A 216-nucleotide genomic window follows, 5' to 3' on the forward strand; every position below is an offset into this window, starting at 1 on the left:
TGCTTGAGTTCGTCAACAAGAAGGGGCTGCTGGGAAACCGCAACTGCTGCCGCGGGGGCGCGGGGCCGCCGCCCTGCGCCTGCAGGACCTTCTTCCGCGTGTGCCTCAAGCACTACCAGGCCAGCGTGTCTCCCGAGCCGCCCTGCACCTACGGCAGCGCGGTCACACCGGTGCTGGGCGTGGACTCCTTCAGCCTGCCCGACGGCGCGGGCGCAG

General features: G+C 70.8%; 1 protein-coding gene across 1 annotated transcript in view; it reads left to right on the top strand.

Moving 5' to 3' along the window:
• Window positions 1–216, top strand: part of DLL1 (delta like canonical Notch ligand 1) — an 8,875-nt gene that overhangs the window by 1,066 nt on the left and 7,593 nt on the right. The window lies entirely within an intron of this gene.

Source organism: Crocuta crocuta, unplaced genomic scaffold (assembly GCF_008692635.1).
Source record: "Crocuta crocuta isolate KB4526 unplaced genomic scaffold, BGI_CrCroc_1.0 scaffold506, whole genome shotgun sequence".
Lineage (NCBI taxonomy): Eukaryota > Metazoa > Chordata > Mammalia > Carnivora > Hyaenidae > Crocuta > Crocuta crocuta.